The sequence below is a fragment of the Mustela nigripes genome, chromosome 6, assembly GCF_022355385.1.
Source record: "Mustela nigripes isolate SB6536 chromosome 6, MUSNIG.SB6536, whole genome shotgun sequence".
Lineage (NCBI taxonomy): Eukaryota > Metazoa > Chordata > Mammalia > Carnivora > Mustelidae > Mustela > Mustela nigripes.
Window position 1 is genome coordinate 5,771,768 of NC_081562.1, and position 16,986 is coordinate 5,788,753.

Sequence of the window (16,986 nt, forward strand, 5' to 3'; positions counted from 1 at the left end):
CCAGTGACCCACCTTGTTCTCCGTCAGGTTTGCTGCCTCAGCCCACCCAGCCTCACAATGAAGGCTCATGGCGCTGGTGTCGTCCGGAGTGTGTCCTTGGAAGGGTCACACCTCCTGCCTCTCCCCTAGGCATCCACTGCCCCATTTGGTGGCTCCAGTCCCAGCCAGGAGCAGCCCCGTTCTCTGCTTAGCTCTCACTTCAGTCAGCGTCCTGCCAAGTCAGACACTTTGGAGAAAACCAGGGTTTTCTGGGGGTTTTGGGGTAAAATGATCACTATGCGTGACTATGATTGCTGGGGTGGGTTGGGGGGGACTCCCTGCCTACCGGGCAGTAATGGCCCCACGATGCCTGTGACCTGTACCGTCCAGGCCCCGCCCGTGCTTGGTGCCTCTGGTGTCAGACTCAGGCCGTTCCCAGTGCTCCCCCCGCCCCCCTCTTTCCAGTTCCAACTGAGTCTTTGTGATTTCTGTCTCCTGCATTTGGTCCCCAGTGTCACCTCTGCCCCCGCTCCTTCCCCCGTCCCCCACTGGCCTCCAGGTCCTCTCCCCACCCCTCCCCCTGAGCTGCTGCTCCCAAGAGCACACCCGAGGCATCAGCTGCCGGTAGCCAGATGCCTCCTGAGAAGAGGGAACCGTGGGGGCTCCCTCCTGCCTGGGGGGGGCTCTCCCCCGTTGTGGCCGAGGACTCTGGGCAAGGCCCAGCCGCCTCAGCTCACACCCAGGCCTGATTCCCATAGTGGCTGGAACAGCGAGCTGGACTGCCGAGTTCCAGGTGCCGCCCCCCAAAACACACACACACACACACACACACACACACACACACACACACACGGAGCAGAGGCCTGTGGCTGCCTCATTCTCCTTCTGTGAGCCAGTGGTGAGGAGAAGACATCTTAAAATGCAGGCACTAGGAGTTGTTCCAGCTGGCCAGACCGGAGGACTTCTGTCCTCTGACATTGACCCCGAAGAGCAGGAAGTGGCCCTGGCAGCTGGGAGTGGGCCTGGTCCTCACAGCTCGGTGTCCTCATGCGGAACGTAAACAACAGTACAAGATACCAACACCAGACAAGGCCACTCTGCCTGATAATCAAGAGAAAGACAGGACCCCTCGGTCATCACTGAACGTGGACAGCAGACGACAGTGTGAACATCATTCAGGCCACAGAAGGACCAAACCTCCTGGCCCGGCTTCCTCAGGCCCCTCCCTGTGGGCAAAGGTTTGGTTTTGGTTTTGTTTTAAGTAAGCTCTGTGCCCAGTGTGGGGCCCGAACTCATGACCCCGACATCAAGAGTCGCATGCTGAACCGACGGAGCCAGCCAGGGGCCCCCGGATGAGAGTTACTGGGATGCTTCCTTCCTGACAGCGCCCAGGCCGGAGCAGAGCTCTGCCTAACTTGAGGCCCCCATACCCCAACACTCACCCAACATCCCTATAAGCCCTTCCTCACCCTCTTGCTGAGCGCCCCACACGGCCACAGTGGCCCTCCCTCCAGCCTCCAGGCCAGGGGCGATCGCCGCTCCCAGCTTGGTGGGGAGAACACGGGACCACGGAGAACATGGACAGCTTTCATGTGGCGGACTTCATTCGTTTCGATGTGGCTGAGTGTTAAGATTGACCTCTTCCCCAAGGTCGGCAGAGGCCCTGTTTAACCTTGGGGAACAAGTAAACCCATTTCTCTCGGTGCCGCTGGTGGTGAGTGGGGAAGGAAGAACGGGCGAGGGGCTCGCTGGCCTTGGGCTCCTCCGCACAGGAACTCCGCGCCCCCCTTCCTGTGGGGGGAGGCAGCCGAGTCGTTACTTAGCTTACAGGCTGTTTTCCCACAAAGCCTTAAAGGCCTACTAAATAATAAAAATAAGAAAAAATATCCCAGCATCTAATCAGAGAGCCCCACGATGCTGCATGGTCCCTCACGGGGTGAGGGAGCTTCCCAAGGTCACACAGCGCGTGACGAGCAAGGGCTCCCCTGGGACCGGGCCAGTGTGTCCGCCTTCCCGCTCTTTCCAGCCCCGGGGGCCGTCTGCTGCAGGGGCTGTTTCGACAAAGAAACACCGGGTCACTGTGGCAGCAGGACTGTAACCAGGGACAGAAATGAAAGATTATAATCGACAAATATTGGCCGTCACTCTCCATAGATAAGGTTTGGGAGACTGCTGGGGGTACTGGGACAAGGACAGAGCCGGACAGCGGAGGAACCAGCTCTCTCCGGGCCCTCCTGCTTGCTCGCCGTGTGACTGTGAGCGGTCACGTAGCTTCTCTGAGCTGTTTGCCCATCTGCCGGGGTTGGGGGTGGGGGGGCTGATAACCTGTGCCCGCCTGCCTCACGTGGCCGTCAGGAAGAAGGGAAGGGAATGGCCACGAAAGTGCCAGATCACCAGCGGTTAACGTGTTTGCTACATCTTTTGTTTTAAGACTCTCAAGGAGTTCACAGGCTGGTTCTTGTAAAGACAAGGCGTATGCAGCCATGAAAAAGGCAGCATAGCCTCAGGGCTAGAGAAGTGGCTTGGACAGCACACGTTCCAGTCATGGTGATCTGGGGTGGCTTCCTGGAGGAGGAGCAGCTTGAGCTGCCCTTTAAAGAATGAGTGGAAACTGCATGGAAAGCAGGGGAATAGGGAGGCATAGTTTCAGAAAGATGGTTCAGGGCCATATCATGAAGGATATTGGATGCCAGGCTAAAGGATTTGGATCAGTTCCAAAGACGCTAGGGAGCCATTGGATGTTTTTGAGGAGTGACAAGCTTATTGTTCTTGAGATGTGGGTCTGGGGGGTGGTTCAGAGGATGATCGAGGTGGGAAGAGGCTGGAGGAAAGCACGGCAGGGGAGAGCTGAGGAGGTGAACCCAGGGTGGGGAGGTGGCAGGTGGGGGTTGGGGGAGTGGCTTCTGCACACCTGGGAGGGAGAGCTTCAGAGCCTGGAGCAATTCTCAGTTGCCCAGCAGGGGGCGTTTGTGAGAAAGGGGTTTGAGCCTTGAAAGTAGAGAGTTAAGTAAACATCACGAAAATCAAGTGGAGTCAAGTACAGTGGACTCTTGAACAACGTGGGTTCGAAGTGTGCGGGTCCAGTTACAGGTGGGTTTTCTCCAGCAGTACAGTACCGTAAATGTGTTTTCTCTTACAATTTTCTTGATAGCATTTTCTTCTTTCTACTTTACAATATTGTAAGGCTGCAGTGTATAATACACAGAATGTATAGGATTTATTCATCAGCTTGTTTTTGTTAGTGGTAAGACTCCCCGTCAATGGTAGGCTCTTAGTAGTTAAGTTTTTGGAGAGTCAAAAGGTGTAGGTGAATTTTCAACTGCCCGGCAGGAGGGGGGTGTCAGCTCCCCCAAACCCCGCATTGTTCAGGGTCAGCTGTCCGTCACGGTCCGTGTCTGTTGTGGCCGTGAGAAAACACTGCTTCTGTGTCACAATTCTCTGTAAGGGAAAAGTGAGAGGGGCACGGCTTACTGAGTCCTGGGCTAGTTAAAACAAAATCAGAGCTTTCAGGGGGCGCCTGGGTGGCTCCGCCAGTTAAACATCCACCTTCGGCTCAGGTCACGATCCCAGGGTCCTGGGATCAAGTCCTGCATTGGGCATCCTGCTCAGCGGGGGAGCCTGCTTCTCCCTCTCCCTCTGTCTGCCACTCCCCCTGCCTGTGCTCTCTCTGTCAAATGAATAAATAAAATCTTTAAAAACAAAATCAGAGCTTTCAGAATGAGAATGAAAATAAATCCATAGGAAAGCTGAATTGCAGGCAAACTCTTGTTCGTACAAGGGTGTCCCAGACAGGAGCCTCTCCCTAGCAAGCAGAGCTCCCTGCTTTCCCACCGAGCCACCCCGTGCTGGAGGGGCAGCTGTTGTGTGAGGGGCGCTGGGGTGCAGCCGTGAACGAGATGGGCAGGTCCTTGCTCTGCGTGGTTCCTCCTCCAGGGGAGAGAGCAGAGAAAGGAGCAGCACCAAGCCCAGGGAGAAATGCTGTGACTTGGAGGGTGGACACCGAGGCTGCTCCGGGAGACGCCATGAAGGGCCTGGGGGAGCTGAGGGTGGGGGACGCCAGCCGTCCGGGTTGCGTCAAGACGGATGCTTGGGATCAGGGGAGGCCTGGGAGCTGCGCTAGGCCCACGTGATTTCTCTGGTGGGTCTGGAAAGTGCTCTGATGCTCCAAGTGGGCCCCTCAACCAAGCTGGCCCAGTGGAAACCCGAGCAGAGGGACTGCGAGGCTGAGTGGCCGAGGTGGAGGCCCCTTGAGAGAAGGACCATGAGCTTTGAAGGCTGAGGTCTGGGGTGGCCCTGTGACTTTGTCTCCCTAGTCCCGACCAGTGCTTTCCTTCCATTGCACAAAACACCCCGGTCTCCTTCCTCTCTGTGCTGTTAGCCTGAGCTATCGAGATGTGGCTCCCGAGGCTTCCAACCGACAGCATCCTCACCTCCAAGAAGGTTGTTCTGGTCCCAGCAAGGAGAGCAGCTCAGAGAACTGTCATCTAGATGGTGGAAGGCAGTACCTGGGGAGAAAAGAGATGCTTAGAAGTAGCATCGGCCGGACTTGGTGTGGGGAGGGGAGGAATGAGTGAGGAAGTGGGAGAGAGGTGTCAGGGAGGGTGCCTGTGTTTCCGGAAGGTTCCTTCATGGCAGGGGCTCTGTAGGGGAGCAGGGCTCAGGGCATGGAGGACCTTCTGTCTTAGAGACATCAAACTCGAGTCCTGGGGACATGCCAGTGGGCTGTCCCATTGGTAGCTGAGGGGCTGAGGTTGGACTGTGACACAGAACTGAGGGCCATCAGCATAGAGACAGGATGGCTGCCCCCAGCAGGTGGCCTGAAGGCAAAGGTCAGCCGTCCCAGGCTAGCCCACAGGAGCAGGCAGGGTGCGGCATCTCTGCCAGGCCAGGAGTGAACGCTGCCTGGGGTCACGGAGCTGAGACCTGGGGGTGTCCTGGGCCTTCACAACCTGGGAGTGCACGGTCGCAGCACGGCAGGGAGGACGTGGATGAGCCGCGTAGCTGAGTCTTTCCGGTAGGGGAGGAGGGGGAGAAGAAAGGCAGGGAGCTTCCAAGGGGCCACACGCCCAACTGAAGATGATCATTTTAATGGCTTCGTTCATTCATTCTGCCAGATTTCCTGGGTCCTCACCGTGTACCTAGCTGCTCCGGGTGCTGGGGTACCTTTTGCTAAGAAAGATGGGCCCGTCCCTGCCATTGTAGAGCATAAAATCTGGTGGGGGCTGGAGGAGAATCACTTCCTTGAACTGTTGTGTCAGGGTGTGATGTACACACCATCAACACTCCTTTTCAGTGTACCATTCAGTGATTTTTTGGCAAATGCACAGAGTTGTGCAACCGTCACCACAGGCCAATTTTAGAACATCTCCGCCCCACCCCAATCCCCTGTGCCTGCTTGCAGTAACTCCCCATTCCTACTCCCGACCATGGACAACCGCTCACCTACTTTCTGTTTCTACAAATGGGTCTCTTTTGGACTTTTTGTGTAAGTTCTACCCTCTGTGTGTCTTCGTGTCTAGCTTCTTTCACTTAGCATCATGTTTTTGAGGTCAGAGCACATGCTAGCCTCTTGTGCCTTTTTCCCACTGAATGGTATCCCAGCGTGCGGGGGCAGAGAGCGTGTGGTGTTTACCCAACACGCAGCTGAGGGCTTGTGAATCGTTCTGGCTCCTTAGCTGTGCGAGTAACGTTGTTCTGGGTATTTGCACACACTCTTTGCATGCACCAATGTTTTTGTTTCTCACGGGTGGGTATCTAGCAGAATCCCTAGATCACAGGTGAATAAGCCATTTTGCAAAGCCGGTTTGTGCTGTTTTGCATTCCCACCGGCAGTGTCCTTGGGGATGTGAAGTGGCATCCCCCTCTGACTCTGATTTGCATTTCCCTGATGACCAGCGATGTGGAGCATCTTTTCCCGGAGTTACAGGACACGCGTGGGTCTTCTTGAGACAAACTACACGAAAGGAATGCATTTGTCGCTGCTGGTAAGAGATGATGACTTATCTTTAATTCCATGGTGAAAGGTTTTACTGACTCTTCCGTGAAGTCCTTACTGATAGCTCTTTCTACACTGGTCTCTCCTTTCTCCTAAAATGTAAAGCATAAGTCAGATCACGTCTGAGACCTAATGCCCTCCAAAGGAATGGCCCCCGGCACTTAGAAGAAACTCCAACTCCTCGCCTCTCTGGCCTCATCTCCCATCACCCTCTCCGTTCTGCGCCTATTCATTTTGCTGGAGCCACAGCGGCCTCTAAGTGCCTCAGGGCCTTTGCACTGGTTGTCCCCTCTACCTGGAATTCTCTTCTTCTTGCTTGTTGTGGGCTGGCTCCATCTTACCATTTGGAGCAGCCTGACCCTCTCCTCTTAGAGAAGCTTTCCTGACGATCCTTTCCTGATGAGCCTTCCGTCTGCCTCAAAGTGCTGGTCGCCACCCCAGCCTCCAGTTGGCATTGGCTTGGCAATAGCAGGAACTGGATGAATGACAATTGGATGACTGACCGGAGGACACTCAGGGGTCTGCTCACTTGTGACTGTCCTCACCCTCCACCCATACAGCTCCTCTTGCCCAGGCCTTTGCCATCCGTCCCCAGGCTGTCATGAGGCAGAACGTGAGATCAGGGTGACATTCTGTCCTGCATGTCTTCAGTGGTCACCTAGTGAAGCAGTTTTGGACGGTGCGAGAGTGGCAGGTGTTGGGGCCGACAAGCCAGAACAGTGTCTGAGGAATGGTTTAAAATCTGAGGAACTGTACTCCTAAGAAGAGAAGATCGAAGGATAACACAAGTATTCGAAGGGCTGTGAGGTGAAGAGGGGCACACAGGTAATGGGATATGTCGTGGGGGTTGTCTCAGAGGGCAGAAGGAGTGAGGAGGTAGAAGGTAGTTTCACTCAGGGAGGGCTTTTCTGTTAGCATTGCCTATTCTGGAATAGTCTCATCTTATGAGGTAGTGAGCCTCCTGTCCCAGGGAGAGTACAACTCCCCAGGGTGTGGTGGAGAGGAGGCAGCACGGAGAAGGCTGGAGCAGGCGGCTTGTACGGAGGGCCTTTCTCCCTCTGAGCCTCTAGGAATCCCCTCAGCAAAATCTAGAATTTTGATCTGGTGCTTCTGGAAAAGAGGAAAGAGCCATTTCAGGACAGGGAGAGGGCAGCCAGCAGCGTGCATGTGCCAGCATGTGCCTGGGTCCTGGCCAGCAGGGAGAGGATGGGCCACACTCCAGGGTCCCAGAAGTGGATTCTCTGCTCCCTGGCTGAATTGGGGAAGGGTCCTCTCTCTCATCACAGGTCTGCCCTGAGAGGTCAGGGGCTCCTCTCACACCGCAGCCTCCCCAGTGCCCCCAAGGGTGTCCAGTATGTAGCTGGTGCTCAGGAGCCCCAACTTCCAAACCTGGATGTGGAGTTCGAGTCCTTGGGAGAATCCCGGTCCCCTCGCTTGCCGCTTGCCGGGGGCTCTCAGCTCCTTTGCCTCTCGGGGTCCACTTCCTTGTTTGCTCAGTGTGTGTGGTGATGTGAGGGTGACAGTCATCCCCACCGTCCAGGGGGTTGCTCTCCGGCTCTCCTCCATGGCGATGACCACGGTCTTTGTGGCTGGGTCCCGCCTCCGTTCCCACGGGCCGGCCCCTGGGCAGGCAGTTTCCAGGTCCCACCCACCTGCTTCGGGGAGGAGCGGCCGGGTGGAGCCAGGCTGCGGACAGGTGCCAAGGGAGGGTGAACTCGGGGCTGGCTGAGTGCTGGGTACGGTGACGGCTGAGTCACAGCCACAAAAACTGAGGGGTGTGTCCGGGTGACATAACACTCACTTCCGGCCAGGAGGGTGCTGTGTCTCATGTCTCGGGGCAAGGGAGCCCAAACAGAAAGTCTTTGAGAAAGAAAGGGAACAAACAGAAGAACAAATGGAAAATTTCAGCCAACAGCCACCCAGCGGTCCCCTTAGTTTGAGAGGATCTCCGGAGCCTCAGCTCCCCACCGGCATGCAGCCCTGCTTACCGCTTGGCCTGGAGTGGCTTTCCCATCTACAAATACAGGTGCACCTCCAGGCAGCCCCTTTCCAGCCGTGCCCCCCTGGGGGCCCCCACACTGTCTTGACCGCAGTTCAGGCTGTGCCCACAGCCTGGCGCTGGCGTGCTCTTCCGTTCCCCCCTCCACCTGCTGAAATTCTGCCCCTTCCTGATGCCCAGTGAAAACACCATGTCCTGGAGGCTGGAGGCCATTTTCGGATGCAGTGCCTGCCCCCTCCTCTGACTGCCCTTGACTTTCCAGGCTCAGGAGCCACAGCAGGAAAGTTCTGGAGGGAGCACCACAGAGCAAATGCCCAGAAGCAGCCTCCGACATCTGGCAGGGCTCCAAGCCCATGCTCAGGGAGGCCCCCAGACCAGGGACACAGCCCTGCTCTCCCTGTGCTCTCTCTTCTGGGAGACTCCGCATGGTCTGGGGGAGTGTGAAAGGCGTGCTTTGGGAGCCACACAAGAGCTGGGTGACCTTGGACAAGTCACTACCTCTTGAACCTCCATTTCCCCAAGCACAAAGTGGGATGGTTCGGAGCTGCTACATACAAAGCAACCTCATGGGGCCTGTCACCATGGAAAGGGCTTGGGTGATAGCCATGATTATTATTGGGAGCTGGCAGAAGCCAGGGCCACTGGAGCCCTTGGAGACTCCCTGGGTGCCCAGCCCAAGATCTGCCCCAGTAGGAGCTCATTGTAGGCCGATGGACCCATGAATGAAGGAGTGGGGGCTTTCCCCCAAGACCTGGTCCCAGGAAGGGCCTGGCTCTGGGAGCCACTGTGGACACACGGCGGGAATGGCATGACCTATAATTAACCCAGGCCTGGCCTGGAGGGCAGGTAGGCGGACGGGCTCTCCGTGGACCCATGTGATACTCGGGTCGGCCTCAGTGAGCGCAATCTGAAACCCCAGCCACAGGCTGGAACCAGTTGCACAGAGAACAGAGCTGTCACAACAGGAAGGGCGTGTTTGGAGCCTGCCAGAGGTACGGTGGAGAGGGGGCCTCAGCCCTGCTTTCCTGCACTCCAGGCCACGCAGGAGCAGCCAGGCCCCAGATGCTTAGAACACGGGAGCTACTGGGAGCGTGTGCTTGGCAGGGTGCTGGATTCAGCCCTGGCCAGCCACCCCTGACCTTGGTCTTGAACCCTGGGGAGGGTTATTTGCCCACAGCCTGTAGGAATCTGCCTGCACTCGACTCAGGCCAGCAGCCTCTCATTCCCACTGCCCCCGTGAGCTGCCCCTGAAGCGGGTCCTGCCAAGGCCTGCTTATCATCTTCAAGGATCTGCTCAAACTTTGCTTTTCTCAGGACCTGCCCGGGACTCCCAAATATTTCCTTGGACCCCTCTGGATCCTGGTCCTCCATCCAGCAGGAGGTGCTGCAAAGTGGGGAATGTGTGTTTTTCGTTCATGCCTCAGTTGGTATGATGTGTCTGCTGTGTTAGAGGGAGAGATAGGGTTGGTGTGGGGAAAGAACATTGGAGAAGGAACCAGAAGCCCCAATTTGAGAAGGACCTCTAGCACTGATGACTGGAAAACCTGGGCAACTCATCTGTCTTCCCTGGGCCTCTGCTTCCTCACCTTAGAAGGAGCGTAGGACTCACTGGCCGTCCTTTGGGACCTCCTGGCTTTGACACTCTCTGGTCTCAAATGCTCTCCCCAGTGTCTTTCTGCCAATTTCGTCCCTGCCCCACCGCCCGCCCTGTGCTGCTAATGGGAAACCATTGCTCCCCGTGCCTATTAGACTGCTGGCTGCTTATTCTGATCTATCGTCCATCATTCACACATTTGGAGAAGAAAAGGAATATTCCTTAGTCATAGACACTTCTGAGGCTCTGCCACATGGCATCGGCGGCTCTGGTTCAGTTGATTCAAAACCATTCGTACTCACCTTGGCAGCCTCTGGCTTGGATCTCTCCTCTGCCTCTCAAACCCAGAGAGAAGAGAAAGTGGCTGGCCTGGGTGGACCACCAGGCAGAGGAATTGCTTGAACTTGATATGGAGGGTCCTGGCCTCCTGCACCTTTCCACCCCCCAGTGGGGCCGTTTGGATTGGTGGGTGGGTTCTGATGCGTTGTTCTCAGACTTGGTTGGACCCTCCCACGGAGGGAGAAGCAGGGGATAGGGAGATGAGGCGGAGGCAGGAATGAAGCCTGGGAGGAGCAGAGGGCCGTGGGAGGGGGAATGCGGGCAGAGGGAGGGGCGGCCTGGGAGAGAGAGGGGGTGCCCGCATTCCTCCGTGGGTGATAACCTGAGAGCAAGGCCTCATCCTCTGAAACGATGTCTACTCTCCAGAGCAGCACCCTTTGGCTCTGCGGCTCTTGGGCCAGGGAGTGAGGGCAAGGGAGAAGGAGCTCACCTGTCCATTGTGGTCTGCCAGGCCCTCACCTGCTCCTCCTTCCCTTTGCAAACCAGGAGGTGGATCTGGCAAGCAGGTGCATGATGGCAATAGCAGCATCGGTCGAGCTGGTACCCACCTTGTGCTGGGCACCATGGGAAGGATCTTTCATCCATTACTGCATTTAATTCCTCAATGGCCATCCTTTTAGGTAGGGGTGAGCCATCGCTCCCCTGTCTGGATGGGGATATTGAGGCTGAGAAGTAAGGGGACTTGCCCGAAGCTGTATGCTAAAAAAAAACAATGAAGTCTTTTCAAACAAAAGCAAAGCAAAACAAAATGGAAAGAATGAGGAACCTCTGAGCCTGTGACTGAGTCCTAGGCTTTCCTAATTGCTGGGGGAAAAAGTCTTTTCAGCAAAAGATTCAAGAGCCCAGGTCCCTTAGGCCTCTCCTTCTCCTTTCTTTTTTTTTTTTTTTTTAAAGATTTTATTTATTTATTTGACAGAGAGAAATCACAAGTAGTCGGAGAGGCAGGCAGAGAGAGAGAGACACGGAAGCAGGCTCCCTGCTGAGCAGAGAGCCCGATGCGGGACTCGATCCCAGGACCCTGAGATCATGACCCGAGCCGAAGGCAGCGGCCTAACCCACTGAGCCACCCAGGCGCCCTCTCCTTCTCCTTTCTTCTGACACCAAGCAGTGAATGGGATTTGGGTAAATATTAGCCCCGCGGTGCCCATGGGAGCCTGACTTCCAATGCCTGCTTCCTGTACTCCTGCCTCGACTGGGGTGTATTACCACATACAATCCTGGGCCGAGATCATTCCACCAGGAAGTCTCCCACCCTCACCCCAGGTGAGGCATGTCTGCCCCTGAGGCAGAAACTCCCCCCACCCCCACCAAGTATTTAACAGATGACAACTGAACACATCAGGTACAGACGCAGGTCCTTTTGCAACAGCTGGTCTGGGGGCCAGGAGCAGCCCTGGATGGCTCCCCACTATCTTCAAGTTCTTTGTGTCTTTATCGGTGGCACTCCGCATGAAATCTTACATGGGATCAGTAGCAGTGTTTGACGGATATACATTTATTTTATGATTTAATTATGGTGTACAACTTCTTTTATAAGTTCAAGTTTATAACATTCATCTGTTATAAACTGAATCAGCAAGGGGAAAGTCACTTTTTCTTTTTTTTGGATGAATGCACATTTTGAGATCGCTGCAATGTTTTTAAAAAAATTAGCCTTGGTATGCAATTTTATTTTCTATCAAGGAAATCTGGAATCATAGAAGTGGTTGCATATGGTAACATTGTAAAACAAAATAAAACAAGATCTCGTTTCCCAATCACAGGATGCCCTTCGATTTAGCTGATCCAGGAGCCCACTAAAGGGAAGAAGATACTCTGCATTCAGAATGGAATCACTGTTGACATCCAGGACCTTCTCATCCTCCCAAAGGGCAGGAACTCAAAGAGGGATTGTGGGAGTGAGTCTATATGTTCATCAGAGGGTAGAAAATACTTTATACAATGTATCACATGAAGTCTGGGTATTAAGTCCTTCCTTCAAAGTTTCAAAACATTCGGGGTGCCTGGGTGGCTCAGTGGGTTAAAGCCTCTGCCTTCGGCTCAGGTCATGATCCTGGGGTCCTGGGATCAAGCCCCACATCGGGCTCTCTGCTCAGTGAGGAGCCTGCTTCCTTCTCTCTCTGCCTGCCTCTCCACATACTTGTGATATCTCTCTCTGTCAAATAAATAAGTAAAATCTTTAAAAAAAAAAAAAAGTTTCAAAACATTCACTTTCATGTATTGGTTTCCTTGTTGCCACTTGTTCCACATTGGCACAAATGGCAACACTGTAACACTGACCCCTCCCCCCCCAACCAGGAGCCTTGGCACTTAGTAAAAGTATAAAGACTCCTTCAGGAATAGTGCTTTCAAGCCATATGAGGCATAAGAACCAATTAAGGAACTTGGGGAAAATGGGGTGCTCCTGGAGATGCCTACAGTGGGAAATGCTGTCCCTGCTGACTTTGGGTGGGAGCTGGTCCCAGGCCTGAGTGTCCTACCCAGCAGCGCTGAGCTGAATGTGACCCTCTTAAGTACAGCTGTGTACTTGATGGCGTAGTGTTACGTGAATAGACGTGCATAGGCCAGAATGGAATGAAGCAAAGCCAAAGCCAAGCAAGAAAGGCTAGGATAATTGCCTCCTAATCAATGACACATTTGTAAGGAATCCAGATCTTTCTACAACTTGGCAGGGAAGAGCTTCATTCTGAGGTAAATCCAGAAACGGGCTCCTCTAATCGTAACAGTTAACACTTTGCAGTCTCTAGAATATTAATGGGTGATGCAGAGTACGTGTTCCTGCATCTGGCTTATTTGATCACACTTAAAAATGTTTAAGAGTTGGGGCGCCTGGGTGGCTCAGTGGGTTAAGCCGCTGCCTTCGGCTCAGGTCATGATCTCAGAGTCCTGGGATCGAGTCCCACATCGGGCTCTCTGCTCAGCGGAGAGCCTGCTTCCCTCTCTCTCTCTGCCTGCCTCTCCATGTACTTGTGATTTCTCTCTGTCAAATAAATAAATAAAATCTTTAAAAAAAAATGTTTAAGAGTTAAGTCTATCCTGGGGCGCCTGGGTGGCTCAGTGGGTTAAGCCGCTGCCTTCGGCTCAGGTCATGATCTCAGGATCCTGGGATCGAGTCCCGCATTGGGCTCTCTGCTCGGCAGGGAGCCTGCTTCCCTCTCTCTCTCTCTCTCTCTGCCTGCCTCTCCATCTACTTGTGATTTCTCTCTGTCAAATAAATAAATAAAATCTTAAAAAAAAAAAAAAACAAACAAAAACCTCTTTGTCCTTTAAAAAAAAAAAAAAAAGAGTTAAGTCTATCCTGAGGCACTCTTACAAAATGAGGATCAGGGAGTGGTCCTCGGACACATTCAGCAACTGCCTGTCGTGCCAGGATCCGTCCTCAGAGCAGGTATGATCTCATGAATCCTTGAGGTTTCCCTAAGCACTTGATTTCTATGGTTATCCCCATTTTACAGTTGGGAAAACAGAGACCTGGAATGGCAAAGTAATGGCACCCACAGCTATTTGCAGCTCAGCTGCTTTCCCTACCTTATTTTCACTGGTGCTTACAAGGCTCTGGCCAAGCAGAGCCCTCCTCTCTTCCTGGAGAGCATGATTTCTTGCCTCTGGGCCTTTGCTCTACTGAATTTCCATTCCCTTTGGCTCTGTTAAATACCACTGCCTTCAATATTGTTGCCCTCCAATTGGAGGATTTCTGGTTCGTGAGGATCACTGCTGTCCCTTGATGGGGAGGCTCTTCTAGACTCTGTGTCTTTGTTGGGTCTTCTCAGGAGCAGAAGCAGCAGGACCCACGCCCATCCCTCCCTGAACTGCCGGCTGCCCCCTGCCCTGCCCCGCACATTCTAAACACTGGGATTTATTTATAGAGTAAATGTCTGTAGCAAATTTTGTTTTTGTTTTTTTAAGATTTTATTTGTCAGAGAAAGAGAGAGAGAGAGAGAGTGCATAAGCAGGGGGAGTGGCACATAGAGGGAGAAGCAGGCGCCCCACTGAGCAAGGAGCCAAATGCTGGACCCCATCCCAGGACCCTGGGATCGTGACCCAAGCTGAAGGCAGACACTTAACCAACTGAGCCACCCAAGCATCCCACAGATTTTGATTTTTGTCCTTGAACGAGGAACATATACCACTGTGTAAGCAAGACAATTTTACCAGCAATGCAATTATATCTGTTTTTTTTGTTTGTTTTTGAGAATGTTTTGATCTCCACAAAATTACATGTGGACTTGGGTTGTGTGTTTATCCCGGCTGCTTAGTTGGAAATGGTTAATAAAGGATTGAGTCAGCCTTGGTCCCAGACCCAGGTACTGAGCACGTTGTATGGGGAGGAGGAGACAAAAGGGCAGTTGACAAAGCATGACCCCATGTTAGCCGCTCAGATACTGAGCACTCACACCTGTACGCCCAGAGCCGCTCTCCACACTTCTACTTTTTTTGTCCGCCTTACCCCTGACCACGGCTGTGTGAGATGGGCTCTGTTATTACCTCCCTGTCACAGATTGGGACAGAGAGGCACGGGTTATACAGTGACCTGCCCAAGGCTCCTCAGTGGGGAAGGGGTGGAGGCCGGTTTGGGCTCCAGGCCAGTTTGAATATGACTGAAGGAGAAGGCTGAATACAATCTTGTGAAATGTTTGTGGGGATCCAAGCTGGCAGAGGGGAATTCTCTTTGGAAAAATACCCGATCAGCAGTTGGGACGGAAGGAGGACTCAAAGCGTTTTAGCGACAGTGTCAGATGGCTAGGTGCAAGAAAAGGAGAGGAATTTTCTTGGGTTTGCCCTAATGTTAGAAGTAGTCACGCAGCCAAGTTCAGGGTCCTCAACAAGAAAATACGATGTCAGGACAGCCAAAATAAAACAGCAGTAACATCCTGTTCTGCAGCCTAGACAGGCCTTGCACTAACATTCTGCTTTCCAGCCTTGCAGAAATGACTTCTGCAAAATGTCCTCAAATAAGACAATTAACCACAAAGCATTTATCACCGTCACGGGCAAGGGGCAGTTAAAACCCAAGCCCCCCAATGTCAGCCACAGAAGCCCGTCAGCTCATGGCCACAAACCTATGAGGTAGACAGATACATGACCAAAGCCCTGATTGGCCCGACCCAGCACAGCCTGGTTATTTAAGACAGTTCTGCAAAAGATCTTGTAAAACTCCCAAACTTAGAAACTCCAGGGGCAGCCCTCCCAGGCGCCCTCCCTCTCCGGGAGCTTTGTCCTATCACTCAGTAAACTTTGGTTTGATGTCCACCTCTCTTCTTCTGGAATCTACCTCTTCATTCCTCAAAGCGGCGTGACCAAGAACCACGGGCACCAAGAGGACAAAAATCCTGTAACATTAAGAAGGAAAGAAAGAGACAGGAAAGGGGCCAATGTGTAGATGGTGGAGCGCTGCCTGGGTCACGTGGTAGGAAGTGGCCTCTGGGGCTAGGAGGTTCAGAAAGGCTCAGGGGGTGTCTTGTTGCTGGCCAGTGCCAGGCTCGCTGTCTCCCTGTGGTGTCTGGTCTGCGGAAACCCCTTCCAGCCTCACCAGCGCTTGGTGTGAAGGGGGACGTGTGTGAGCGCGGGTGTACAGGGGAAGGGGATGAGGGCAAGGACTGACAGGCGGATGGGGAAGAGCAGGAGGCTGGAGGCCCGCGCCACTGGCCAGCACCCGTTCAGAAACCTCCAGCAGTGATTGTAGGCGCAATGCTACTTTCCAAACAATTTGGAAAGTGAAAAACCACTCTATTTCTTTGTGGTCTCTCTCAGTTCCTATCCATAGGTGCTGGAATCATACAGTCCCCACCATTTTGTGTCCTGCTTTCCCTTTGACCATTTTAGCTGAAGCACTTTCCCAGGTTGCTGCACCGTCCTCCTGATTATTCTCCAGTTGGAACCAGCGCCCGCCTGGGTTGGGGGGGACCTGGTTTCTAATTCTGGCTCTGCCACTTACTCTCTTTACTCCAGCCATTTACTCCAGCAAGTTGCTGGGGCGCTGGCTGCAGACCCTCCCTTGGGTGTAGCCTTTTCGCACTCTCCAGGAGGACCCCGGGAAGCAGTGCTTGGAAAGCGCTGGGGGAAGTGCGTCATGAAGGTCAGCAGTTTTAGTCTTTATTCTCTCTGTCTGTGGAATGGGGCTGACACCCCAGCAGGCAAGGTCTGGTGAGAACTAGAAATAAAGTGTTCCATTGTGCAGTGCCCGGGCCGCTCTCCCTGACTGCACGGTCCACACACACTCTCACACGCACTCTCTGCGGCTCCGTCCACACACACACACACACACACACACACGCACGCACTCCCCGCGGCTCCGTCCACACACACACGAACTCACTCTCTCTCTCTGTCCGGCTTAAACTAAGCGGCTCAGGAGCGATCTGCACTTGTGGCGGGAATCTGAGGAAGCCGGGTTGACACTGGCATCCCTGAGCGCCCCAGGGGAGGAAACTTCCCGAACTCCCAGTCAGGTGTGGCGCTGCCTTCCCGCGCTCCCCGCGCCTGGGTTTCAGCAGAGCCACAGGGCTCTAGCCCCGGTGAACGACCCCGCGAAGCACAGCTCGGGAGCGACCCCGGGACGGTGACCCCGTACCCTAGCTCTTGCTTAAGTAGGCACTCCCCCTTTGATGGACGGGAGTCGCCGCCAATGGCGCCCGGGGGCGGTCCTACGGTGCAGCAGGGGGAGGGCCGCCTCCTGGGGCCCTGGTCCAATCTGGGCTGCCGGAGGGGCCGTGGGGCGGGGCCCGGCGCCCAGTAGCCAATGGGACGAGCACAGCGGGCGCGGCGGGGGCGGAGCGCTGGTGGCTGGCGGCAGCTGCGGCCGCGGCGGGGCAGGGCAGGGCTGAGGAGCGCGGCCGGAGCGAGGGCGGCAGCCGCACCCGGAGACGCCGTCGCGGCCGGAGCGGGGTGAGCGGCGAGCCGGGAGGAGAGCGGCGGCCGAGGTGAGGGGCGCGCCGCGACGGTTGGGGCGCCGCGGGCGGACGCGGGGCCGCGGGCGGTCGGCGGGGCCCGCGCCCTGTCAGGCCGCCGCGCCGGGGCCGCGCTCCGCGCTCCGCGCCGGGGGGAAGCCTCTGCGGCCGCGCGGCCGGCGCGCGGACTTCC

General features: G+C 54.8%; 1 protein-coding gene and 2 long non-coding RNA genes across 8 annotated transcripts in view; 2 read left to right on the forward strand and 1 right to left on the reverse strand.

The window, feature by feature from the left end:
- Positions 1–2,888: 2,888 nt before the first annotated feature.
- On the reverse strand, positions 2,889–8,041 carry LOC132020444 (uncharacterized). Its single transcript, XR_009404966.1, has 3 exons — positions 7,364–8,041; positions 4,410–4,484; positions 2,889–3,417 (listed from the first exon to the last, which is right to left on the reverse strand). It is a non-coding gene; the product is annotated as an uncharacterized LOC132020444 (long non-coding RNA).
- Positions 4,491–12,725, forward strand: LOC132020445 (uncharacterized). The gene is made up of 3 exons (XR_009404967.1): positions 4,491–5,464; positions 5,875–5,963; positions 11,670–12,725. It is a non-coding gene; the product is annotated as an uncharacterized LOC132020445 (long non-coding RNA).
- A 3,973-nt stretch (positions 12,726–16,698) lies between these two features.
- Positions 16,699–16,986, forward strand: part of PACSIN2 (protein kinase C and casein kinase substrate in neurons 2) — a 134,189-nt gene continuing 133,901 nt past the window's right edge. For 5 of the 6 annotated variants that reach the window (XM_059401852.1, XM_059401851.1, XM_059401849.1 and 2 more), the window contains exon 1: positions 16,701–16,826. The gene's annotated coding sequence lies outside the window, so the exon portion shown is untranslated. Of the gene's footprint in view, positions 16,827–16,986 lie in introns of all 6 variants that reach the window. The other variant, XM_059401853.1, reaches the window with a different exon arrangement.